This window comes from Muntiacus reevesi, chromosome 3 (genome assembly GCF_963930625.1).
Source record: "Muntiacus reevesi chromosome 3, mMunRee1.1, whole genome shotgun sequence".
Taxonomy (NCBI): domain Eukaryota; kingdom Metazoa; phylum Chordata; class Mammalia; order Artiodactyla; family Cervidae; genus Muntiacus; species Muntiacus reevesi.
Window position 1 is genome coordinate 76,942,858 of NC_089251.1, and position 27,725 is coordinate 76,970,582.

At 38.8% G+C, this 27,725-nt stretch overlaps 1 protein-coding gene and 1 long non-coding RNA gene across 3 annotated transcripts in view; one reads left to right on the forward strand and one right to left on the reverse strand.

Moving 5' to 3' along the window:
* The window catches only part of THADA (THADA armadillo repeat containing), a 325,428-nt gene that overhangs the window by 193,850 nt on the left and 103,853 nt on the right, over nucleotides 1-27,725 (forward strand). The window lies entirely within an intron of this gene.
* LOC136162957 (uncharacterized) lies at nucleotides 840-27,677 on the reverse strand. Its single transcript, XR_010662179.1, has 5 exons — nucleotides 27,615-27,677; nucleotides 27,328-27,427; nucleotides 2,229-2,332; nucleotides 1,914-1,988; nucleotides 840-1,239 (listed from the first exon to the last, which is right to left on the reverse strand). It is a non-coding gene; the product is annotated as an uncharacterized lncRNA (long non-coding RNA).

The following is a 27,725-nucleotide window of genomic DNA, read 5'->3' on the forward strand; positions in this document are numbered from 1 at the left end:
CACTCTGGGGCAGTTGTTAGGTATGTACAGGTGTCATATGTTTTAATATTTGCCCTATATTCATGTTGAAGAGGTAGGCCTCTCTTTTCACTAGGATCTTGATCATTCTCCTACTTGGGATGCCTTTTTATTCTTAGCAAAGAGAAATTTCAGGTGAAGGAGAAGTTTTTCATTAACTACCTGAGAACCATATTTCCCAAAAGGGAACTAAAATTGTTTGGAGTTATTTTTTATGTAAAATGAGTTTAACATGTTTTTTTTTAATTGTGACTTTGAAGAGTTTATAAGTACCAGAAAATTCCATCATCTTTGTTACACTTCAAAGAGATCAGTATAATTAACATCTTAAATGTGCTATTTGACATTTTTACCCCTTATTCACTATTTAAGCCTTTAAAAAGTATCTTTATTTCATATAGATGGTAAGACAGGTTTTACTTACAAGTTTAAGTCAGTCTATAGCAAAGGGACATGATGCCTTTCGTTTCTTCTTGGATTATAGGACATGCTTCTAAAATGCAGTTGTAGTTTCATGTTTTATAATTGTTTTTTCTAAGTATGTGAGACATTTACTAGTCCAATTAACACACTCCTTTTTTTATTTTGAAAAGTAGTATTCATTGATCAGCCTGAGAGAAAATTTAGTCACCAGGTTTGATTTTCAAATGTTTGTTTAAGGCACAGAGTTATAGGGCAGTTGTTTATATGAAAATTTATGATTGAGCATACACTCATGTATGTATGTGTGCATTTAGAATTAAAGTGCTGGAAATTTGAGTCCATATTCTCAAAATGAGATGGAGATACAGTACAATCTATAACCCACCAACTCAAAACGAGGTGATAGATTTCTTTTTTTTGAGGTGGTAGATTTCTGAAGATCAATATCAGTGTCCTTTATCCTGTAATCACTCAGCGGTAGCAGGGCTGCTGCTCTTGTAGCCCACTCCTCCCCAGGACCTCCTCAGCCTCACTGAAGAAGGAGGGGGACTTCCCTGGCAGTCCAGTGGTTCAGACTCCACACTTCCATTGCAGGGTGCATGGGTTCAATCCCTGGTCAAGGAACTAAGATCCCACATGCAGGATGCACAGCCAAAAAGAAGGAGGTGGACCATATTGTTTTGCATTGATGTCTTCAAGGTCATTACTCCATCTATTCTGTATCAATGTATAATTTACTTTGGTAATCTTCCTTTGTCCTCACATTTCCTTCTTTGTTGTTTTCATTCTTTCTCCCTCCTGAAGGAGAGTACAGAGTGAATAGAGATACACAATTCCCAGCTGTCTCCCCATTCCAGAAGTTAAATCTTAGATATCACCACCACCTCAATCACAATGAGTTTGGTCAGTGGAGGTAGCCTGTATGTGTGTTAGAGGCTGGGCCAGGAGTGGCGGTGGTGGTGCGCCTGAAGCATCTACAGATTAATTTAAAACAAAAACAAAAGCAACACCAAAAAGTTGACCTCAGAGTTTATATTCCAGAGACGACATCTGAGGATTGAAAACATTTCCCTTTTGCTTCCTCTCTTGGCCTTTCAGAGATGGGGTGGGTCACCGTGGAGCAGAATAAGCACTCATTCCCAAAAGAGTCGGGCACCATCTCGAGAGCCTTGTCACTCAGAGCGTAGCGCCAGGCCGGAAGTGTCAACACTGCCTGGGGCTGATCCAAAATGCACAATCCTGGGCCGCCCCAGACCTCCTAAATCTACATCTGCATTTCCCCAAGATCCCCAGTTAGACGTGTATGCGCATTACAGTTAGAAGTGCTAGTCCAAATAAGCCTTTTCCAGGATGTTGCAGTGGGCTTGTAACTTCCTGCCTACCCATACTGATGTAAATAAATAAATAATTGAACAAATAGATAAATGATAAAGAAGAGGTACAGAAGGATTCCAAATAATTTATGTAGTTACCTGGCAGTGCCTCCTTCAGAAGGTGAAGCTTACCTTCCCTCCCCTCATCCCTGGAGTGTGGACTGCATGCAGTGACTTGCTTTTACAGAGCATGCAGAGAGATAGAGAGGAGAATTAACTCCACGGTGGAGAAAGCTGGCCAACATTACCTCCCCATTATGTGATCTAGCCTAATATCAACAGTGATAAGTCATGTTGCTAGTGTGTGATAGCATGTACCCTTGTTATATGATAAGAATGGCATGTCACCTGTGTGGTCTTCCTCCCCAAGCCCATAATGCTAGTCCAATTAAAAAAAAGAAAAATCAGACAAACCCAAATCAAGGGGCTTTTTACAAAATGACCAGTACTCCTTAAAACTGTCGTCATCAAAAACAGCTGTGACAAACCGGAAGAGCCTGGATAGTACATCCTGGTACCTGGACAGGAAACAGAAAGAGGACAATAGGTAAAAACTAGTGAAATCTGAATAAAGTGTGTAAAGTTAACATAATGTGCCAATTGTTTTCTTAGTTGTGAGGATGAATCACAGTGTGGAAGGTGTAGCCATGGGGAAACTGGGTGAGGGATATACAGAAACTTTGTTTGCTATTTTTGCAACTTTTGATTTCCTCTAAAACTTAATTCTAGTACATCTACTTTCTCATCCTCTCACTTAGAAGACCAGATTTTCTTTCTCATAGAGCAGTGATGGGTAGAGGTAAGCATGCTGTGTGTTTTCAAATTGCCAGAGTCTCTGAAAGGCTCTTCTGAATGTCAGTAATTACTGACACCTGACTTCATCCAAGTGCTGCATTTGGGTCTCGTTCTGGAAAGTAGCAAGAGTCCTCACTGTTGACCCCAAGCAGGTGTTTGTTATTTTGCTTCTAAGTGGAGTAGAATTAGTCTTCACCTATTTAACAAGTGACCTTCAGCAACTGAGGCTGAGTGTTTAGAATATAGCTCTTTAACATTGTCTGGGGACATCCCGGTAAATCCCTAACACTAGATTCATTTCAGGGGGAGGGACGTTTGTCCTGTGTACTTTCAGCTTTATAATCAAAAGAACTTTGAAAATGAATTGAACCAAATGGAGGCCATGTTTGGAGAAAAGGTGCTTTTCATTAAAAATAAATGCCAGCTCGTTTGTCTCAGCTGCTGGTAGGGAAAAAAAAAAAATCATCCAAAGGGTCTTTTAAAGAAGAAGAGGATCTTTCTTCAGGAGTGTAGCAACAGTGTCTTTGTACCGGACAGTCTAAACAGAAGGCTTGCACTTTCTGAACTATATCTTAATACACACCAAATAAAGTAGAAGACAGTGCTGCTGGTTATGTGTAGAATTCTTGGAAAGGACAGACATGGAGAAGGGCTGTTCTGTTTTCTGCAAGTACAATGTTAACCATGCCGTGACTCTGGGAGTTTCTCAGTGTTGATCTGACTTCAGGGGCCCCTTTAGTCTGAAATGGTTTGCACTTGGGTGGTGTTTTTTGTGTTGAGTTGTGAACACTGACACCAGTTTCACAAAATTCTCTAGCAAAATGCTTTTGCTTGCTTGTGCTTTGCTTTATTCCTGCTCTTGGAGACTGCTGGTACAGGCCCTGTGCCGACTTTCCTCTGCCGTCTTACCACCATCAGCAGTTCTGTAACAGGATTAAAGGGATACCTCCATTTCCAAAAATAGAAGTTCAAGAGGCTTACTGCCCAGCAGAGGGAAGTCAAAATAACCTGTGTTTTATTCTTCTGGCATACAGATTTTCGGTTTCCCACATTGGGACCTTGTATGTAGAAAATGAAAAGATACAACATTTTCCTCAGTGTCAAGTTGTGTTGAAGCTCACTGTAGCTTCACTTTAACTCTTTTCTTTATTGGAAAGAATTTGGTATAAGGTGGATTGACCTTGACTATTATTCAGTTGCTGAAATGCCAGGCTCTCCTGACAGAGTGGAAATAAGACCTCAGCATTACCTTTATAAACTAAAAAAGCATAAAGAGAAGATACTATGTTTTATTGTAGTCACTTCATTCCTACTTGATATGCACAATTTATAATCTTGTACTTTTTTCTTTTTTATTGATTTACAATGTTATATTAATTTCTGCTATACAGCAAAGTGATTCAATTATACATTTATACATATAGATCTAATTCTGTCTTCTGTTTTTTTTCCATTATAGTATAAGAAATTGAATAATGTCCCATGGTTTTAATTGCTTCATGCTTAGAGTTTCTTTGAGACCTGTGTTATTTTATGGGTGGAGGATGGTATATGGAAAGAGGTTTGGCATCTAGGCTTGATGTACTCTTTTTCTACGTTGAGGGTATTTGACTTGGGGTAAATCACTTAAATTCTAAAATGAAGCTTAGACATCTATAAACTAATGATAACACATAATTTGAAAGGTTGGTATAAGGAGTAAAGATGTATGTACAACTTCCCAATATAGTGGCTATCATGCTATAATTTTTAATAAGTGATAACTGTCATTATTTTTATTATAAATTTAAAAATACTATTATGAAGATTATTGAACCTTATCAATAGGAATTAAAAAATAAATTAATGGACAGCTATTGCATTATTTTTTTGGTCCCAAATTCATTTATTGAAAAGTACATTTTATCACTCCTGACAGAAATGCTATCTTTCTATCATACACTAAATTTCAGTATTCAGATGCTCTTATTGTCTAGGTTTTTAGTCTGCTACATTGAGTGGTTTGTCTGTTTATACAACAGTTGCTCACAAGAACTTTGTAATATGTTCTACAATTTGGTAGGCTAATTTCCCTTCATTACTTTTCTTTTTCAGTACCCTGTGAACTTGAAATCAATTGTTTGGTTTTCCTATCTTCCATTCTATTAATATTTTTATTGGAATTGCATTAACTTTATGTGTTAAATTATTAATCATACATAACATCTTTTTTTATGCTGTTGACCTTCTCAAGAACATGGTATGCCTTTCCATTCATTGCTCTTCTCCATTCCTCAATGACATTGTATATTAAAGCTTTCTTCATGTAGATTATATAGTTCTCTTTTTATATTTCTTACTACTGTCGTCATGAATCCTTTTCTCATGCTTTATCTTTTGACTTGCTTTTACTCTTGAAGGTGATTGGTTTCTATATATATTCACTTTGTAATTATACTGTGAGTCATCACATTATACTTACTTTGTGTCAAGCACCATTTTATGCACTTAAATATATTTATTCATTTAATCTTCATTACAGTCCTAGAAAGTGAGCATTGTTTTGTACTATATGAAACCCCAAAGCTCAGAGAAGTTAACTTGCCCAAGGTCGCACTGCTAGAAAGTGGCAGAGCCAGGGTTTCAGGGCTTATGCTCCTAAGTTATATACTACCCCATGCTCAGTCACCTAACTCTCGTTTGTAATAATATCATTTGTAAAAATCCTGTGTAATATGTCTTCCACTGATTCTCTTGGGTTTTCCCCAAGGATGTTGCATATTATAGAGATGTCAGTTTTCTCCAGATTTAAACATGGGCTTAGGGAATTGCCTGGCGGTTCATTGAGTAGGACTCAGCACTCACTGCCAGGGCCCCAGGTTTGATCCCTGGTTGGGAACTAGGGTCCCACAAGCTCCATGGTATGGCCAAACAAAAGAAACCATGGGTTTAATACAATGCAAATAAAAATTTTAATTAAAAATATTTTTTCAAAAAAAAAAAAATATTTTTTCACATGACAATAAGTTCATATGAAGGAGTAAATAGTAAGATAATAGACAAGATTGGTATTGCATTGAAATTTTAGAGTAATTTGGGGGAGAATTAACATTTTTAAAGTGTAATTTTCACTAAGGTAAAATCATCAGTTTCAGGCAAATCTAGAATGACATGTTTAAAAGATATTACTTAATGAATAAAAGGGGACCAGTTAGATGTTATGATCAGCTCAAAGAGCATCTGAAAAAACTAGGGCAGTTTAATAAAATGTTAGAATAAGGTTGCTGGATTAGATATTTTTTTAGTTGCTAAGTTGTGACTCTTTTGCGATCCCATGGACTGTGGCCTGCCAAACTTCTCTGTCCATTTCCCAAGCAAGAATATTGGAGTGGATTGGCATTTCCTTGTCCAGAGGATCTTGCCAACCCAGGGATCAAACTTGTGTCTCCTGCTTGGCAGGTGGATTCTTTACCGTTGGGCTAATAGGGAAGCACAAATTAGATGTTAGACACTTCAATGTCCAATAGGTCATAAATATTTGGAGTATCTGTTCTACTGGACAGAAATTATTAATATTAGCGTCTCTACCCAACAAAGTCCTGCAAATTCATAAATAACTTTACTAAGTCTGAGATCTGGAGTTATTCCTCTAGACCAGGGGTTGCCAAACTATAATCTACAGGCCAAATTGATCCTGCCTGCTATTTTGTAAATAAAGTTTTATTGGAACACAGCCATGCCCACTTGTTAACTTATTTTCTATGGCTGCCATTACAATATAATGCTGGAGTTGAGTAGTTAACAGCAGAGACTGTATGACCCAGATAGTCATTTTTACTCTGGCCCTTAACAGAAAAAAATAATTACTGAATACAGACCTACATAGCCCTTGTATAATGAATCCTGCACATATTCTGTAGATTCATCCAAAGATGTTTTAGTTCTATTAGAAATAATAATGTTTTTAAGTTAAAAATTCCAAGTGTTCACTGCTAGTTTTTAGGGAATATAGTTAATTTTCATGTATTGACCTCATATTCCAAGAGCTTGCCAGTAAACTTATTAATTCTTGTATCTTTAAAAAAATATATGTTTTAGGGTTTTCCTGCATAAATAGATAATAATACCATCTACAAATAAGATAGTTTCTTTCTTTCTAATCGGCCTTTTTTATTTCCCTACCATGTTTTACTGCACTAGTTCACCTTCCAGTATAAGGTGAAATAGGAATACTGAGAATGGACATTCTTAGGTTTCCCAACCATAAGGGGAAAGCATTCAGTCTCATCAATACATATATTAGCTGTAGGTTTTTTCTAGATGTACTTCATCAAGTTGATGAATTTTTCTTCTATTTCTAATTTATTGAGTTTTTAATCATGAACAGATGTTGAATTTTGTCAAATGCTTTTACTTCATCTGTTGAGATAATCAGATGTTTTTCTTTTTTTATGTCTTCAACTCATGAATTACATTGGTTTTTGAATATTGAACCAACTTTGCATTGCCAAGATAAACCCCATTTCTTCTTGATGTGTTATCCTCTCTAGTAATGACTGGATTTAATTTGCTAAACTTTTATTAAAGACTTTGTGTCTAGAAAAATGTTTTTAAAAAAGTCAAGAATTGTAGAGCTTGCCATATCAAATCCTAAAATATAAAGGTATGTTAATATTTATAATCATACATTAATTTAAAAGTATAGTACTAACTCATCATTAGAAAGGAAGATCAGAGGACAAAGTGGAGAAACCAGAAATGCATCCCAATATGTGCATGCATGCGTGCTAAGTTACTTTAGTCATCTCCACTTTGTGCGACCCTATGGACTGTAGCCTGCCAGGCTCTTCTATCCATGGAGTTCTCCAGGCAAGAATATTGGAGTGGGTTGCCATGCCCTCCTCCAGGGAATCTTTCCAACCCAGGGAGGATGCAAACATCCTAGTATATATGAAAGTTAATATATTATAAGGCTTCCCACGTGGCACTAGTGGCAAAGATCCCACCTGCCAATACAGGCGACATAAGAGACGGGTTCAGTTCCTGGGTCGGGAAAATCCTCTGGAGGAGGGCATGGCACTCCAGTATTCCTGCCAGAAGAATCCCATGTGCAGAGGACCCTGGCAGGCTACAGGCCATAGGGTTGCAGAGAGGCAGACACAACTAGAGTGACTTAGCAGCAGCAATATAAAGGTACCATTCGTCCTGTAAAGCTCACAGTTTCCATAGGGATACTGAAAATGTTGGACTTTTTGTTTTAATCTTTCAATCACGATTTATAATTTAAGCTATATATTGTATATTGTACTTTAAGTAGCCATGTGAACATGTCACAGTTATTTTATGTACTCCCATAGCATTTGACCGTAAACCCTCAACAGACGTTTGTTGAATGAATGAACTAGATTAATGCCATTTTTAATAATGAAAAGGGTTTGAAATAGTGTTTTCTTCTTTTTCTCTGTGTTTTCCTATTGGTAGTATTAGAAACAAGTGCTTCTGGAATAATCTAATTTTAAATTTAAATTAGAAATTTATAAAATTTTTAAAATCTGATTTTAAATATATACTAGACTGATTATCTGCTATGTCATGTTGGAGATGGACCTTTCTGCCACTTTGAGATACAGTCTGGATGGCTCATTGCCTTCCGGTGACATGAAACATAGGAATGCGACATAGTCGAACAAGAAAACTCACGTTGTAGAAAACATCCCTTCCTCAGCTGTGTTGATTTGGTGGCAATTTGAAGACCTTCACATCCTGCAGTGCAAAGTTCTCAGCGTGGCTAGAAACTCCTACTTAGAATACCAGGTTTACTGGCCACGTCAACTCTTACTTTGTTCATTAAAGAGAATGAGATTTTTCTAGATTAAAGAGGAAATCTCATTACCTTGAATTTTACCATTTTAGAGTTTTGTTTTTGTAATTCTCACTAAGACTGCACACAAATTTTCCTTCCTCCCTGAATGTTCACTGCCATTGAAGCTTCTGAATTTATTCAGAATCAGCTTAATAGAAATACGACTTGACAGTCATTTGTTTGTTTTAGTGTGGTTCATGTTACTGACCACGTTTTTTAAATAGACCAGCAGTTCTTTAGAAATTATTTCTGTTTAAAAAAATTTCTTGTGCATTCAAATTGGTCTTTTCCCAATTATTTTGTATCTAGGAAGTATTGCTCTTTCTTAGATATTTGCCACTGATATGTACACATTTATCTAGCTAAACACATCATCATCATGGCCTACTAAGGAAGAAGTTTATAAGGAGGTGACAACAGGCAGTTAAAAGATGGAGGAGTGTGTTTGGATGAGTGGTGACAAAAACCTAACACCTACCAATGAGTTATCTCAACCATCAGAGAAGTCCAGAATGAATTGTATATCCTCAGCCTGGGTTATGTAATCCATCACAGGCTTGGGTGGTAGACGTTTAAACAATGGGAAAAGTTAGCACATAAACATAGCAGCTAAAATGACAAGTGATTTCTTAACGAACCAGAAAAGGGAAACGATAGTGGACCTTCTTAGCAAATAAGTGGCTGAATTATTTATAGAGGTTTGGGAAACAGCCTGAAGCAATTTGGTCCATAGACACTATAACAGTTTCAGTTAGAAAAATCGTAAAGATTTAATTCATTTTGTTTACTGAGGAGTCGATGTATTCAAGAGTGAGTTACCAAAAGAACCACAGAGTTTGAAAATCAGAATCAATCATTTCCCTCGTAGCAAAAGATGTACATTTTAGTTTTTCTTCTGTCTTCATTTTTACAAGAGCATTTTCTTACTGAATATTTTTAATATAATCTAAAGAGGCAAAGTATTTACTCCTGAAGATTTGTCTCTCCTCCAGCAAAAAGTGAGGGCTGCTCTTTGTTGTATTATGAATACTCAATATCTACTGTTAACATTTAAGTCAATGTAGGAGGTGAGAACAGTTAGAACTGGATATGAAACAACAGACTGGTTCCAAATCGGGAGAGAAGTATGTCAAGGCTGTATATGGTCACCCTGCTTATTTAACTTATATGCAGAGTACCTCATCAGAAATGCTAAACTGGATGAAGCACAAGATGGGATCAAGATTGCCGGGAGAAATATCAATAACCTCAGATAGGCAGATGACACAACTCTTATGGCAGAAAGTGAAGAACTAAAGAGTCTCTTGATGAAAGTGAAAGAGGAGAGTGAAAAAGTTGGCTTAAAACTCAACATTCTGAAAACTAAGATCATGGCATCTGGTCCCATCACTTCATGACAAATAGATGGGAAAACAATAGAAGCAGTGACAGGCTTAATTTTGGGGGGCTTGAAAATCACTGCAGATGGTGACTACAGCCATGAAATTAAGACGCTTGCTCCTTGGAAGAAAAGTTATGACCAACTTAGACAGCATATTAAAAAGCAGAGACACTACTTTGCCAACAAAGGTCCATCTAGTCAAATCTACGGTTTTTTCAGTAGTCATGTATGGATGTGAGAGTTGGACTATAAAGAAAGTTGAGTGTCAAAGAATTGATGCTTTTGAACTGTGGTATTGGAGAAGACTCTTGAGAGTCCCTTGGACAGCTAGGAGATCCAACCAGTCCATCCTAAAGGAGATCAGTCCTGGGTATTCATTGGAAGGACTGATGATGAAGCTGAAACTCCCAATACTTTGGCCACCTGATGCAAAGAACTGATTCATTTGAAAAGACCCTGATGCTGGGGAAGATTGAAGGTAGGAGAAGAGGACAACAAAGGATGAGATGATTGGATGGTGTCACTGACTTAATGGACATGAGTTTGAGTAAGCTCTGGGAGGTGGTGATGGACAGGGAAGCCTGGAGTGCTGCAGCCAATGGGGTCTCAAAGAGTCAGACACGACTGAACAATTGAACTGAACTGAACTGAGGAGGTGAGAATTCTACCATTTAACCAGCAGTGCACAAGAATGTTATAATGTATTTTCTAGAACAAACGTGATGACTTATAGATAAGCTTAGGTAATGGACTCATTTGTTGAGTTATATTGTTTTAAGTTATTTTTTAAAAAAAACAATATAATTAGGCATATATAAAAACTCATCAAGCTGTACACTTTGGATTTGACACTTGAACTTGTATTTCAATTTAAAGTTCTCCAAGGAATGAAGCTTGTGGTTAATTAAAAACATGAAGAATATTTTTAAACTCTGTACCTTCAAATCAAGTATTTGATACAATTGAAGTCCAAGGGCTAAACGAGAGTATGTTATGGACTTGATTTTCAGCATTCACTTCAAAGCAGAAATGTAATATTCATTAATCTTGTTCTTTGATTGTGATGTTAGCTCTTTTGTTACTGTTGAGTTTACCTTGGCCCGAGTGCTGGCAATTAAATGGCACAGTGAAGCTTACTGGGAAACATTAACTTGTTATTGTTAGTTGACATCATTCTAAGGTTGATGGGAATTAGGGTTTATAAATAGACTGTTCTAGGCATTCAGTTAGAAATCTGCTCAGTTTCAGAGATGAATCTCATCATATGGACCACTCATTGTTTATATTTGAGGCTTTTTAGTTAACACAGAGTGGGTTCATCTCTTTGAAAAATGTACTATTGAGCATAGCTTTGGTATACCCTACTGAAACTTTTGTTTTCAATATTAACTTCTTGAATAAATTGGTTTCTTATTTTTTGCTCAGCTTTATTTTTCTGGATGTTATGTAAGTGATAATCTTTCACTTTTTAGAAAGGGTCCTACTTTCTTTTCTACTTAATATAATTCATTTCTATTTTAATCCATCTTCATGCTTTGAAAATATGGTTTAAAATAATCATCCTTGAACATGTACAGTGTTCAACATGAAACTTCTCTCCATTTCTGAGAGCATTCCTATGCGTCCTTGGCTGAAAGCAGCCTGCTGCTTGAATTTTTATCATGCGCTGTCAGATGCAAATCATTAACTCAGAGCTCTCCCCAGCATGACGGTGGAGAGAACACAGGGTCAAAGTAGTAATCCTTGAGGGATAAAGGAAGTTGACTCTTATGAGAAATCTAGGCAGTCAGACAAGGCCTCACAATAGTTTCTAGAAATCTGGCCAAGTCACTGAATAATTGCCTTCTTTTAGGCCAAGGGACAAACCCTAAATGACCATTTTCTCATTCTCATTAACCTGATGGTTGATGAAGGAGGGGTTCAGTGCTACTAAGGTAGACTTTAAGGGAGGAAATTTTAGGGGTTTTGTTTTTTATTTTTGTTGTTTGGGGTTTTTTGTTTGCTTTTTGTTTTTGTTTCTTGAGTTGGGTGGTGCCTTTACCAACCATTCAGCAAGGTTTAAATTGTTTCAATTAAATGTTCAATACTGTCCTCCTTAGGCACTAGGTATATATAAAAGTGAAAGTGAAGTCACTCAGTCGTGTCCAACTCTTTGTGACCCCATGGACTGTAGCCTACCAGGCTCCTCCGTCCGTGGGATTCTCCAGGCAAGAATACTGGAGTGGGTTGCCATTTCCTTCTCCAGGAGATCTTCCCAACCCAGGGATCGAACCTGAGTCTCCCGCATTACAGGCAGACACTTTACCATCTGAGCCACCAGGGAAGCTCTAGGTGTATATAAAGCAGTATAAATTCATCACCAGAATCTTTCAATATGTCTGCAACAGAAAAACTAACGTGCAGAATCACAGAGTATTAATTTTTAAGTTAAATCATCAGCGTGGATGGAATAGGTAGAATCTTCATGACTAAAGCCTGTGTATTTCAGGCCATCTGGCTATATGTCTTCAAGTCTCTTTGTTAGGAAACTGCTAAAAGGTTTAATAGTCTGTCAGATATTCCCCAAACTTACTTGACACGAGAGTTACATGAGGCGTTGTTTAAAATACAGGTTCCCAAGTCTCTGTCCTAAAGATTTTGATTGTGTGCATCTGGAATAGGACTTCAGAATCTGCCTCTTTCATGTGTAACACAGGTGATTCTTATGATCAGACAAGTTTGAAAAACATTGGGTTAAGAGTAGAAGAGAGGGATTAATATACAAAAGTGAATTAATATAAGAAACAAATGATTCTTATGTCATGTCCGGGGGATAACAAAGGAGATTTATCCCCCAAGTGATGGATATTATATATCACTAGGTAATTTGCCACTGAAGTTAAGGGACCATGGGAGCAATAATAAAATCTTGACATTTTTAAACTCAAATATTTGAAGGGCAAAAAGTGTTCTGGGTTTCATTTCATCGCTCAGTTTCTCTCTAAACCTGTTCCACTCCAGGAAGGGTGCTCCTGCTCATTCATGTGGAGAGCAATTGGGCAGACGTGAGTCCAGAGGAAGCATTTGAAACAGCAGCTTGGCAGATGTAAGGAGAGACTCTTCCAAGTTTAAAGAGCAGCAGGCAAGGCTGCCCAAAGGCAGGAGTGGAGGAAGCAGGAAACTGAGGGAGCTGTCTAGTAGCACAATGTTTTGTGGTCAAGATTAAGGGGCATGAAGTAAGAGTTGTGGGAAACCAAGGCAGAGATAAAAATGTGCATGACCCATCTTATAAGGATCAAGGAGGTCAGCAGTACATGTAAACTCTTAGTCCTCATCCGGAGCGATAGAGGGGAGATTGGTTATATCATTTCAGTTTTACAGCTGGAGACCTAGAGGTAATGGGAGAGGTGTTTTTTGCTACAGATAGTGAACTTGAGAAGGTAGTAAGAGAATTAGAACCAGTAGGTTTTCTGACCTGTGGTGTTGGGTTGGATAATTGTTGGGAGGATGGAGAAGAGCAGAAAAGGATTATCTTGATGTTGAATTGGTGAGTTGATGAAATTTTGGATTTCAGGTTAGGTAAATGGAAAAAAAAACACTTATCAAGAGGTTAAAAAAGTAGTGTGGAATGGGGTTAATGAAAAGGGGTGATAATGTTGAGAGATTTTTAGCTGTGAGCAAAGAGAAAGTAGATATTGTATGGGAAGCAGGTTTGGCACAAGGGTATGGTACAAAGCACTTTTGTACCTCCTTAGGATGACTTTTAGATGATGATCACATTAATAGTCTCAACCACATCTTCTCTAATGAGCATTATACTTTTAAAAATAGTCTGCAACAGAGAAGCTTTAAAAAATTAAATTCTGTCTAAGAATTTAACCTATGGTGGTGGTTTTTTCCTCCATCATAGTAGAGAGACTGGAAAAGCAGTGGACATTAGAAAAGCAATAAAACAGGTCTTCACAGTGAACTGTAGTCAATGTCTTGAAATAACCTATAACAGAAAAGAATATATATATATAAAACTGAATCACTTTGCTGTTACCTGAATCTATGTAAATCAACTGTACATCAATAAAACACACAAAAATTGGGTCTTTACTGTTTGCTTACATGTTCCTCACTGTCACTTGAGGATTATTCCTTTTTCTACAGTTAGTACAATCTTATGGCTTGCCTCTAATGACAGACTTGGCTATTTTTAATTAGCATCTGATGCTAATTTTTGAGGTTCTCAGAGCATCTGATTAATGCAGGCTCACAATATCATTTGGTCCACTAAAGTAAATGTGTAGTTCACCCACAAGGCTTTTTAATAGATGAGGGACTGTATAATCAGAGATTTTAAAACATGTCCCAGAAATGATATTGAATATAATATCTTTTGAATTTAAAAAATTTTTAATTGTGATAAAGTATATGTGTAATTTATCATCTTAATGATTTTTAAGTGTTCAGTTCAGTAGTGTTAAATATATTCACATGTTGTTGACCAATCTCCAGAACTTTTTCATCTTACAGGATTGAAACTTTATGCCCATTAAACAACTCCCTATTTTTCCCTTCCTTCTCAACCCCTGGCAACCATCATTCTACTTTCTAGTTCTATGAATTTGACTACTCTTGATACCTAATATAAGTGAAATTATACAATATTTGTGTTTTTATGATTGACTTATTTCTCGTTGCATAATCTCCCCAAAGTTTACCATGTGTTAGAGTGTCCCTCTTTTTTGTGGCTGAATATCATTCCACTGTATGTGTATACCACATGTGTTTATCCATTCATCTGTCAGTGGATACTGGTTTGCTTCCAGCTTTTGGCTATTGTGAATAATGTTGCTATGAAATAGGCATACAAATATCTCTTTATGACCCTCCTTTTGATTTTTTAAAATATATACTCAGAAGTAAAACTCCTGGATCTTATGGTAATTCTATTTTTAAATTTTTGATGAGCTGCATTACTTCTTTTTTTTTTTTTTTTAAAGGAATGTAGGAAATCTTAATTTCTTGCTGTAGTTTGATAGTAACTTCACTGGTTACCTTAACGGTTTGTTTCTTGGCTTCACTCTCCTCCAGTATGAAGAAGTATTGTATATAAATAAACTTATGTTTTTTCACTCATAGTCCTCCTGTGTTGTGGATACCTCCCCCTCTGCCTACCATCATTCCCCATTCCTGTTGAAACCATTAAACCTCTTAGGTTTTCATTGAAGTTGTTTATACGGGTCTGAGGAATAAGACCCAAGTGGTCATGGAGGATAACTACTAATTGTATGTATGCGATTCCAAATCCTCTCTGGTCTCTGTCTGTAACTTCTTTCTAATTAAAACGTCACATTCTTCAGAAAGTGAGCCTTTCGTTTATCCCACTTTCCTTAGATCTTTCATTAACTGAATGTGTTTGTATATAATTTGCTTGATAGTAAATCTCATTTGTTGGTATTTCACATCTTAAGTGATTTTATTTTTTATTTAGGAGAATCATACAGAACTCATTTAGCTTGCTAAATATATGTAAAGTTAAAGAATAAAAGAGAAAAACTATTTACAAATCGCCTGCTGAGTTGTATTGCCTTTTCTCCCAGTGAACATGTGCCCCAGAGTGAACAGTGAGCTGTGAGTTGGAAATATACTGTCTCTTTTAGAGTCTGTGGCTGTGTTGACTGTGATTGAAGGTCATTTTCCCTGGATACAGTCTTCACCCTAGTCATTGACTTTAGACCTTACTCCCACAGAGGATGTGACCATATTGTACTTGTATACTGTCTCTTGAAATAAACCATAAACCTCTAGGAAATAGAGATTATAAGATGATGTTTTCCCATCTGAGCAAATACACACTCTTTATTCCACAACCTGGCTGAGCCATAGACATGGCGCTCCATCAAGCTTTACATTCTCAGTAAATGGCACTATCGTTTACCCAATTTCTCAAGAAACCTGGGGCTCAAGTTTTCTTTAGCTTGGTGTCTAATCCACCAGTATCATCTGCTTCTCTACTCTCATTCTCTACACCACTGTCCTTGTTCAGGCCAGTCTCCTCTTCTGCTTAGACAACTACATCCACCTCTCTGCTTGTACTCACGCCTCCTTCATTCTACTCTCTATGTCGGACAGAAGGACCTTTCTAAAACACAGCTGAAATTTTCTTAATCCCTGCTTAAAGCTCTTTAGTCGTGTTCCATCATGCCTTTTTTTTTTTCCATCACGCTTAAAATAAATCCAAACTTCTTACAGTAGTTTATAAGCACCATAGTGATCTGAGCAGCCTGTCTTTCCAACCTCATCTCATACTGCTTTCCTCCTGTTATTCGACTCTTACCCCTTGAACCTCCCTCTAATACCCAGGCCTTGTCCTGCCCCAGGGCTCCTGTACATGCTATTCACTCTTCCTAGAAGAGACATATCAACAGTATAATATTTGCTGAATGAATGAATGAGTCAAGGACTTCCCTGGTGGTCCAGTAGCTGAGACTCCATGCTCCCAGTGCAGGGGGCCTTTGTTCGATCCATGGTCAGGGAACTAGATTCCACATGCTGCAACTAAGACTTCACATACTATAGCTAAAAATCCCACATACCACATCTAAAACCCTGCAGAGCCAAATAAATAGATAATTTTTTAAAAATGAATGAATCAGGATCTTCTTAAGAAGGTAGACCATACTAAGTATTTGCTTTCCCAAAGTAGCTATAATACCTGGTATCAGTGTATAGATTTGAATTCCTAGTGAAGTGATTCTCAACTGGGAGCATTTCCCCCCAGAGAGGATATTTTGCAGTGTCTGAAGATATTTTGGTTGTTGTAACTGATGGTGTGCCGTCAGCATCCATCAGGTAGAGGCCAAGGATGCAGATAAACATCCCATAATGCAGAGGACGGGACCCACAACAAGCAACTTCTGGTCCCAAATGTCAGTAGTGCTGGGGTTGAGAAACCTTGCTTTAAACTAATACATTTGCGTTAGGAGAAGTCAGCTCTAGTTGCTCTACTGGGCCTTTGAGTCTGTCACATTACACAAAAAGCCTATTTAAGTAATACTAGGAAAGTGAATCCTCTTGATTAAAAACTACTGTCCTATCCTCAGGGGGTTGTGTGTTATTTCCATCAGACTCAGTGCCCCTCGTCCACAACTTAGGAACCAAGATTCCCCTGGTGGTGAGTATCTTGCTTACTTCCTCACAATGGTAAGATGAACCCTGTATTTCCATTTGTTTTTCCAACGGTGAAATGACAGTAATCGCCAAAGCTGAAGACATCTCTCTGGACCAGAATGAGACCCTCTTCTTCCTCCACCACTTGACTCAACTCCCTTTTCATGATAGCTAAGATTCTGCCAGTTATGGAGACATAGTTCATTCTCCTGAAGTTCACCATTAATTTCAAGAGGATTGGGAGTATATTGCCTATTTGTGAAAATCAAGAATCTGTGGAATTTTCAACACACACACACACACATATTAACACAACTTTTATACAAGGCTACAAGACCATAAGGCCTTCCTTGCTATATAAAATATCCAGATATCCATTTTATGAGACTAATATACACCTGGAAGATGCTTTGATTCCTTAAAAAAAAAAAAACTGAAATGATCAGATTCACCCAGGAAATGACCTGAGTGGAAGGTGAAGTATTTGTTACCTGATTTGGGACATTTAGGAAATACTTAGAAAAATAAGAAAATATGCTTCCTTAGCTTTTTTTTTAAAGCATTTGCCTCTCTGCAGCAGGAAAATGGAGCTGGAGAGGTGTACCTTTGAATATGTGAGTTTATGGATCATGGTCTGTTAGAGTATCAAGGATTAAACTCTTGAGGGTCATAACTTAGAGACCTAATATCTTTAAGGGTCACCAATTATTCTTCTAACAACACTGAATGGACAACTTAGCCTTCTATGTAAATCTAGTGTTTAAATTTACCTTTGATGCAGAAAGGTTAACTTGCAACAAAAGGGCAAACTTGGTAACAAGTACTGTACTTATACTCCTCAAAGCACCTGAGGTATAATTAATTTATCCTTGCCATACACTTTGTTATTGTTAAGCTGTAGTGAGATGATTAGTCAGAGAGCACAGTTATTGGGAAAATTGAGAGACCACTAAGAAAGCATTGCTAAGGAGCAATACCACAACAGGCAGAAGTCCAGTGGCCAAGTGAAAACAGTTGCCCAAAAAAAAGAACATAAGTAGGTACCACAGAGGATTAAAGAAAATTACCGAATAGCACAGAATCAGGGGAACATAGACCTCAGATGGATGAAGAGGGATATCCACGTTATGGAAATAGCACACAATCCCTGAGGATGGAAGAATAGTCTTTAATCAAGGGGATTCGCTTCCTAGTGTTATTTAGTCTCCTTTTTACCTCAAGAGATGTTTCAAATGCACAGCCGAATTAAAATCACACTTAGTCATGTATTCATTAATAAGTATGACTAATTTTTTCAAGAGTAATTACAAAGGTCTTTCATATCCGTTATCTTTTAGACTTCACTGTACCCTCATGAGATGAGCTATATTATTAGCTCCATTGGGTAGATGAGGAAATTAATTAAGACTCAGAGAGGTTAAATAATTTTCCAAAGGTCCCCAGCTAGATCTTGACTGCAGAGCCCATGCTGTTAGAGTAGGCCAGGGCTTCTCAACCTCAGCACCCTTGACCTTCTGGGCTGGATAATTCTTTGTTCAGACGGGTCGTTCTGTGCATCATAGAATATTTAGCTTAGCAGCCTCTCTGACCTCTCCCTACCAGATGCCGGTACCTACCCCTTTACAGTTGTGACAACCAACAATGTTTCTAGCCATTGCTAAAGGTCTGTTGGAGGTAAAATCACCCTGGATTTAGAGCCACTAGTCTAAAGACTAAAATCTAGTAAGTACCTAGAGGAGCATCCCATTGCCCTGTTGTAGTCAGCCCGATGTTTGACAGGGAGGGCTTGTTTATGGGGGAAATTTTGTAATAACTTTTCTTAGAACTTCCCTAAACCTGATCCTCATAGCCTTCCAGCAGTGTAGTGAAAGGGGACAGGCCAAAATGGATCACGGATGGTTACCCAGAAAGTCATTGTTTCATTCAGCCACTCATTCAACAAAGAAATCTAACAGTTTAGTTTCATTAGAGGCACCAGTGTTTGAGCTGAAGTAGGTTTAGAGGGTAGATTATGAGTTTCCTTAAGATGAGGTTGGAGGGGTGATGAGTTCTTGTACATAACGTGACATGTTAGTGGGCTCAGCCTAGCAGGCTGATGGCCCAGGCCACAAACATGTTCCAGGCTCAAGGACTTGCATTCATTGGTCATCTTACTTTGTAAGCCAACCCATTCGCAAGCAGTCTTGGTGTTTACTTTCACTATTGAGTTAACTATTGCCTTGGAAGTACTGTTTATCTCAGCCCACATGGTAATTGCCTTAAATTTAAAATCAAATCAACAAACTTTTGCATTCCAGTAAGGCTCTGTAGGAGATAAAAAGACATGGTTTACATAAAAAGATAAATAGCAATCAAGGCAACATATCTTAGGTGCCAAATGAGTGGTTCAGATAATAAATACTGTGGGATGAGAGGATGGAAAGATTGCCACAACCTAAATTTGTCAGGAAGAACTTCATAGAGGGACTTGATGAGCTGAGCCTGAATGGATTAAGTAGAAATAATATGAAATCTTTATAACAGACCAGGGATCACACCTTGATTAATGCTCATGGCACCCCATGTTTTAAAAAGTACCTTTTAGATGATTATTGTAATCCCATCTAGTTTCATTGTTTTGGAATATATCTCATAGCCTATAAAATCCTTTCAGAAACTCGTCCATAATGTTTGTCCAGAGTTCATTATCAGCTAAGCCCAGAAAACTCATGAGTGAAAAGGGTGTTTTTGATCACTCTCAGGGATCAGAGGAGGTTCATAAAGATTGGTTTCACTGACCCTTGGCTTCTGTTAGACCTCCCGGAATCACCCTTCCCTGAACTGAGGCGCTTAGAGGAAACAGGGCTCGAGAATGGGAGAGACCTTCCTGCAGCCGGGCTTTGTGACTCCGGGCCTTGGGAGCTCTCAGTAGGGTGGTGGAAGGCACAGTTAGCAAGAGGTGCTACAGAGGCTTTTGCTTCTTGAGACACTGCCTGGTTTATTTCACAAATCCCAGCCATCCAGTCGACTTTTATAATTCCACTAAAATGGACACAGCAGATGTTCCTCGACTTTGCTGCTGGAGGTGTCGAATGGCGAAGGAACAAACAGACTGGGGGAGGGGGAGAACTGCCCAAATATCCATTCCTGGGGGCTTAGAGGAGTCATTTTTTTTTCCTCCCTCCATGTGAAAATATAAACAGTTGCTTTATAAACAGTTGTCACTTTTTGACTTATAAAGAGTCACAGTCCTTTCCTTTTGTTTACTTTGATGACCTTTGAAATAAGCTACAAACTACAGAGTCAAAAAAAAAAAAAAAACCACTTTTTTTCCATCTTCATTTTTCAGAAGGAGGCATCTCTGTTAGCAGTGTGCTAGAAGCCAGCAGTCTCTGGCCCAGGCCCAGGTTTGTGGGGCTTTTGCCCCAAACCCCCTCACTGGGCAGCTGGAGTTACAAGCCTAAAGTCCAGATGCTCAAAGCCAGGCACTTCTATGGGTCAAACCCTTTTTATAAGGCACATTTTACAGCTTCTCTAAAGTCTGAGAAATACAAATTAGTATAATAACTCCATTTCCTTTGGCTTTGTTTGCTGGAGATAACCCTGGAGATAGATACTCCTGCCGCGCTCTCTCCAGCTGGCCCTTCCCCTCCTCCCCAGCCTTCTCCACCCTCAATGGGTCTCTTCCCCCAGCTGGCCCTTCCTCACTTTGTTTGGGCACAGATCTGAGCACTCAGAGGGGGAGACCAGGGGGAGCCTTGGAAAAGTCAGAACACCTTCTCTTTGATGTGTTGAAAGTTCCTTTTCTTTAATTTCTGTGGTGAAAAATGCCACGCAGCCACCCATCCCAATAATTATTAGTATGTGAATTTTCATACTGAATTTAAGTTGGGAAATATATGATAAAAAGAATGTTATTTTGTTTTATTATTTCTGACACCAAAGATAATGCTCTTCTTCCTTTGTGGTGATGAGACAGTTTGTATCTTGATTTTAGTGGTGGTCACACAAATCCAGGCATGGGCTAAAACTGTCCACCTGCCCCAACACACACACAAAGAAATACATGTAAAACATGATGACAACTGAATAAGATATGTAGTCTAGTTAACAGTAATGTGATTGTCAATTTTCTGCTTTGGTTTTAGTGCTACAGTTCCATCAGGTGTCACAGTTAGAGGATGCTGACTGAAAGGAACAACTCTATTTTTGCAACTTGTTATGATGAGGCTCTGCAGCTCACCCTTGATCAATGTGGGGGTTAATCCACAGATAACTCACAGTCAGCCCCCCATTGCCATGGTTTCTCTGCATCCTTGGATTCAACCAATCACAGATTGTGGTACTGTAGTATTTACTGCTGAGAAATACCCATGTGTAAATGTACCCTCGCAATTCAAACCTGTGTTGTTCAAGGGTCAGCTGTAATCATTTCAAAATAAGAAGTTTTAAAAAATAATACATTCTTATTGTGAAACTTTCTAAACTACAGAACTGTGCAGTGTCGAATGTAAAAGTCCAACCCCCATGATGTTAATAATTTGGCATCAAGTAAAATGGGATCATCCTATTTTTGCAGCTTGTTTTTTCACTTACCAGTGTGTCTTAGGGATATTTTCATGTTGATACATATAAATCTACAACATTATTTTAAATGAAGATACCGCTTGGCTAGATATGATGGAATACTATGTAGGAACATCCCATCATTTTTTCAACTAGTCCTGTATTGACTGTTTCTAAATTTTCCTCTTAAAGTAAGTGCTTCTTGAGATCATCCTTGGGCATCTGTTTCTGTGCCCATACCTGTAAATGTTTCTGTGAGATAAATTTCTAGAAGTGGGTATTTCAAGATTAAAGAAAGTTCATGTTTTCCATTTTGATAGCAACAGTGACACCTCCAAATTGCTGCTTTGTCTAATAAACAGATGAGACCATCTATATAGCATACATTGTATGTGCAGCAATGTGGCCATGCTCCTTACCTCCCGAAAAGGTTGAAACAATTTCTCCTCCCACCATGAATGAGAATGTCTGTTTCCTTATCCCAATATTGATGGGTCCTACCCTTTAGAGAAAATTCTCTGCTTATTAATGTTTTTTTCCTTTAAAAATTCATTGTCTGAATTGCCCTTCCTTAAACGTTAATGAAACTAAACATGTGTTCTCATGTCCTCATGTGTTTATTGGCTATTTGTATTTCATCTGTGAATTGCTTGTTTATATTCTCGGCTAAACAAATTTGCAGTTCCCAAAGTGTGTGCCAAAGTGTTGTGGGATATTTTCAGTTTGGGGGAGAGAAGGACAATGACACTTGCCATCTGTGGGATATTATGTGAACTACTCGCTTGAAGTCATTTACAGTTATCAGCATTAGCTCACACTGCATTCCTTTTGATGATTCTGTATGTCTTTGCAAAGTTGAGTGTTTGATAGTTGCTGTAATAAAGAGCTAGTCCCATGAGAAAATCCATGTGGAACAGAAATGAGGGTGGTGGAATCCCGAGATTTCCAGAGCTTGCAGAGTTATAAAGTATCCAGCAGGCACACACATCCCATTAGTAAGTAATTGTGGTTATTAAAGAATGAAATAAAAATATTTTTGCTTTCAACTTATGCGTCTTAATTTTTCAAACAGTTCCTAAGTTGTCGGGCATAAATACTTATTAGGTTGTTTGGACCTAACTACTTAATAAATGGAACTGTTAGGAATTTCCTTTGGCCTAGAGGCACCATGAAAAGATTATTGAGGTGCTGAGGGTGCTATGAATGAGGAAGTGTATAACTCCCTGCCACATTTCACTCAGTTACTTTCATTTTTGTTATTAAATTGCAAGAGCTTTGTTCCTTAGGGGAATTAGCAAATAGTTTACCCCTGGCTTACCTATACTTTTGAATATTCCTGGTAGTTTTCACTACACAAAAGATTTCAGTTTTTATGTTGTAAGCACATTGTTTTTCTGCTTCTTATTTTTTTATTCATGGCTTTGTGTTCATTTTTAGTCTGTTCTTGCCTGAAGATTGTAAAATATTTTCCTGTTTTCTTCTGCCATTTTTATGGTTTCTTTTTTCTTAATATTTGATTATTTTCTCCATCTTAAGTTTATTTAGTACAAGGATTTGGATACAGACCCAACTATATTATTTCCCAAAGAACTAGTTGGTTGTCTGTCTTAAGTAACTAGTTGGTTGTCTATCTTGAGTAAGTTAATATTTTCACTATTGTTTGTGTCACTTTTTATCATCTTTTTTCAGTTATTTCTGGACCTTCTGTTCTCTCTCTCTCTTACAACACTTACTGTTTTCTACCTTGAATCTTATTTATGTACACATCTTACTTCCTGCACAAGATCATAAGATCTTTTTATATTGATTTCATCTCTATGTCCTATAGCTGTTTTTTTTTCCTTTCCCTTCTCTCCCTCTGTAAATATTGTTTATAAAAATTTTAAATATACCCAAATGTAGACAGAATAATATAATGAATCCCTTATGCCCAACACTCAGCTTCAGTTTGTTTTTTTTGTCCTGGCCATGACACACAGCTTACAAGATCTTAGGCCCCTGACCGGGGATTGAACCAGGGCCATGGCAGTGAAAGTGCTGAATCCTAACCACTGACAGGCAGGCTAAGTCGCTTCAGTTTTGTCCATCTCTTTGCGACCTTGTGGACCGTAGCCTGCCAGGCTCCTCTGTCCATGGGATTCTCCAGGCAAGAATACTGGAGTAGATTGTCATGCCCTCCTCCAGGGGATCTTCCTGACCCAGGGATCAAACCCGAGTCTCCTATGTTACAGGCAGATTCTTTACTGTCTGAGCCACCAGAGAAGCCCACTAACCACTGGACCACCAGGGAATTCCCTGTGTTGCTTTCAGTTAACTGCCTTGACTAAGCAAATTTTATTTTTCCTTAGTGAGGTTTACTGCATTAGAGAGTTACTTGTTGGTCTCAGTATTGTCTTTAAGGAAACTCAATAGTTTGAGGATCCAGATGTTAGAAAAAATAAATTATCATGTATAATAAAGCTGTTCCTAAAGAATTTAAACTGGGATTTATTTTACAAAGAAATAATTTGTAATTTGAAAAATGTTGTTATGTAGCTTTTCAGAAATATGTCTGTGTTCTAAACCTAGAAACTCTTAAGTTCGAACAGATACTGTATCAGTGTTTTGTAAATTGTCAGTACTTTCTAAGCAAGCCTTTCTGTTAGGTGAAGACTAACTAACTCTAAACCTCATCCTAACCCAACTCCTTGGCACCCTTGACACTTCTTCTGGGTGATGGAACTTCTCACTGCAGGCTAGAGATGATCTAAGACAGATGTATACTCACTCCTTACTGTTTTGTTGTTTTAATCGCCAAGTCATGTCGGACTCTCTGCAACTCCTCTGTCCTTGGGATTTCCCAGGCAAGAATCCTGGAGTGTTCTTATACTCTCTTATTAATGCTGTGTGTTTCCTCCAACCCCATTGTGTGGGGAGAGTTTAGAGAGTTGGCTCTTAGCATTCCAACTGCTGCTGCAAATGGAGGTTCTGCTCCTGCCACCCTGGCAAGGGGGCGGGGTGGTACTCTAGATGGATACATGCTCTACTGATTGAGTCTCTTTGTGCCAGATAAAGCTGTATATCCCTGGAGTCCAGAGGCTATGAAGAACAAAACACAGTCCTTTCCTTCAGTGAGCCATGCTCCAGGAAAGGGAAAATGTGGATTGATAACCATGATGACAGGGTTTAAAAAGTTAAAAGAAGAAATCAAATGAAATGAGTCATTGGGCGCTGAGTAGGAAAGTCTTAGGGTGAGGATAGGAGGTGGTTGATAAAAGCTGAGCAAGGCTCTATGGAGGAGGTAGTATAGAAGCTGGGTCTTAGAGTATGAATGGATTTCAATGGCAGAGCTGGAGAGGCTGTGGGGAGAAATGGAAGGGAGTTCCTAGATGGAAAAGCATTGTCAGGAGTGGGAAATCATCGCTCACAGCCACAGAATAGGTCATGAAGTGGAGAAAGTTGGAGGGGAAACTAGAAAGACAGGTTGAGCCTTCAGTGCCCGGAAGATTATTTTAGGACAGTGGAAATCATTGAAGGATTTTGAATTTGGGAGTGATGTGATCAGGGCTTGGCTTTTAAGAATTCCCTGCAGCCATGTGTAAAATGAATTTTGGAGGCAGAGACCAGTCGTTTAAGTTGTTTGCATCATCTATGTGTAAGATCTTTTGGTTCCTGAACTGAAACAGTAGGAGTGTTGCTAGAGCAGAAGGCATGCATTAGAGACACAAAGTGAATTTCTAGGTCCCCACAGACTTTGTTTTTGTACATTTTAATCCTTAGAGGTATTCATGGCCTACTTCCCAAGCCAGAGTCAGCTAGGAAGTAATGACACTTTGTAATTAGCTTCCTTTTCCTGGCAGCAACAACACAACACAGCCAAGTGTCACCTTTTGGGAATTCACCCAGACCTTTCTAAGGATCTGTCCTCATCTGATAAACAGGTTGCGGTTTGGGGGAGTAACTACTTGAAATGCTTCCTGGACCTGCCCTCCAACCGAAGGTTAGATCAGTAAGTAGCCGTGGCTGGCACATGCCCACTAAGCCTGTTCTGGACGACCAGCATCCAAGGGTCACACCTCCAGTCCACCCAGTGACCCTCCAGGGCGGGTAAGAAAGAAGAGTATGTGGAGCTGTCTGTACAGATGACACAGGCGGGTACATGTACCCAGCGAGCACTGTGCTCTGCGCCGTGGGAGTCGGAAGCCTGTGGCCTAGTTAAGAGTAAGATTAATATGCTTAAAGCAGAAAATTAAGTCCTCAAACACATTGTAGTGATTGGAAACGACATAGAAGTTAGAGAACTCTTCTCTGTCTCACTTTCCCAATTTCACCTCCCCCTCCCAAACACACACATGCATACAAATAAACACAAATCTGCCTTTTAAATAATTTTTGCTGTATCCATTTCCCAGCAGTTCTATGATTAGGCATGTTTCTGTGAATTAGAAAGTTTAGATTCCTTCTTCAGCCATCCCCCTTCTCACCCCACCTCCTTTCAGTCTGACTTAAAGCCATAAAATACTTCTGCCTGCCTGCCTTTCGTTCTGTTTGTATGAATTAAGTCGACAGGATAAATATTCACATTCCCAGCTACAGGCTGAAACAATGTTTGCCTGTTCTGCCCAGTGAGTCGAAAAGAAAAGGGGGCCTGACATCACCCTATACTGTACATTCCCGGCATAGATCATTTATTTAAGTCCTTGAAAAAATACAGATGTTTTACCAGCCGAAATAAAATCCTGTGTAAACACTGAGCTTGGAAAAATGTGGCTCTGACTTTGCTCTGGGGGTTGGGGCAGCGTGGGGAGAAGGCCAGGAGCAGAGTAGCAGATACAGAAATTTTATACTTGGGGCTGGATGTGATAGGGGCAGCAGTGTTTGCCCCTAGTCTGCATGCTGCCCCAGAAGACCAGGCCTTTGTTTTTAAGGAAATAAATACGGTTGCAAAGGGGGGTAGATGTGTGGGTCTTCAGCAGGATTGTTCCTGATAAGGATACCTTCACCTCATTTATATCTGACCTCTGAAATGAACATCCCTTTTCTGAGTTGTCCTTTTTCACGGCCTGCCTAAACCTGGTCATGTTATTGCTGAATCCTGCTGGTTTCTGGAACTCAGCTGCTGTTGATCTTATAAGGGGGAAAATTGCCTAGAAGCCATGCTTGGTGGAGAGGAAAAGCCATCTCAGCGTTGCATTCCCAAACAGCCATATATCATCTTGATCTTGTCTAACACAAGTCACTATTTTAGTCCAATAGCATAAACCAGACGTATTTCACTGGTGCAATGCAAGTTCTTTCAGGGATCTGACTCATGACTCTCTTTAGGCATGTGGCATTTATTCAAAGGGCGTTACATTTGCTCTGTGGAGTCGCTTTTGAGATTCAAAGCTGCCAAAATGGACCCCGTGCTTTACCAGGATGTTTGGGGGCTCCCCTCAATCTCTCTGTGTTCAGCATGGGGATGAGGGTGGGCAGAGGCTGACTGTTCTCCAGACTCTTCTCAGATTCTCCCAGAGTTTCGTTAAGGCTTGCATCTCAGGGGCAAGAAGTCTTAGGTCCCTCTCGCTGCTTCCTGACCATCCCCTCCTCAGAGCAGGTGTGACCACCTCATCTCTGGGCAGTCCCAGGCCTGTGAGAGTCCGGGGTGATGATGCTAGTTTGCACTTGGTTGTTTTCTGTATGCATTTGTCTCCTTCTGACAACTATCTTAAGTCAATAAGATAGTTTTTGGGGTTTCTCCTGTTTTTGGTTTTTTTTTTTTTTTTTTGTGTGTGTGTGTGTGTGTGTGTGTCTGTGTGTCTGTGTGTAGACATCCCTAAGTCCACTCTAACCTTTCTCCAAGGGGTTTGCCATGGCTGGAGGTCACCAACTGTCTCGGTCTGTCGCAGTATGATTTAATAAAAGAGCTCTTTTTCACTCTCAAAAGAATTCCTAAAAAAAAAAAAGAATTCCTGGTTTGCAAGATAAATTACCCTAACAAGCGTCACATGGATATTCCTGACCAAACTCATTAACTCCCCCTCCCTCATTCCCAGTCCTGCCACCTATTCTCATGATCCTGGTCCTGAAACCTGGCCCTCCATCCCCAGCTGCCCTGGGGGAAGGTCTCTTTCCTGACCTTCAATGCCGGGTCTTCAGCAACTGCCAGGTCCTGCTTCTTCTGCCTCCAAAACGTCTCTCAGTTGCATCCTTCCCTCTGCGTTCCGCTGCTACCATCATTTAGATTGGC